The sequence below is a fragment of the Primulina huaijiensis genome, chromosome 12, assembly GCF_012295235.1.
Source record: "Primulina huaijiensis isolate GDHJ02 chromosome 12, ASM1229523v2, whole genome shotgun sequence".
NCBI classification, from domain to species: Eukaryota; Viridiplantae; Streptophyta; class Magnoliopsida; order Lamiales; family Gesneriaceae; genus Primulina; species Primulina huaijiensis.
In genome coordinates this window covers 16,663,133-16,663,546 of record NC_133317.1, presented here as the reverse complement: position 1 = coordinate 16,663,546, position 414 = coordinate 16,663,133, and positions in this window count along the sequence as shown.

Sequence of the window (414 nt, the reverse complement as noted above, 5' to 3'; positions counted from 1 at the left end):
ATTTTCAAAAGTGATGTGTAATATAATATAATATCTTGGAACACCAATGAAGACTTATGTGTAAAAAAATAATATTTTATTTGTGGTTGTCTCCCCAAATTTGGCTATAAATAGGGGTGCATTGTAATGTATTGAGATATCCCTCATTCTATGAACAAACCTTTGAGTTCATAATATTTCTCTCTATATTTTTCCTTTATTTCTTCATTTAAATACAATTAGCATGTTAATTTCATATTCAAAGTTTTACACTTTGAATAATGAATAGCTAACTTCCTAAAGTTGAGATGATAAGGTGAAACTCTTGGCATGATAATAAGGTTGTTAAAAGGTAAGAATCTATGTTTTATATTATTTAATCATTATTTATTGTTTATGTTATATTTATTTCTTTAAGCATTTTTATACCCTACT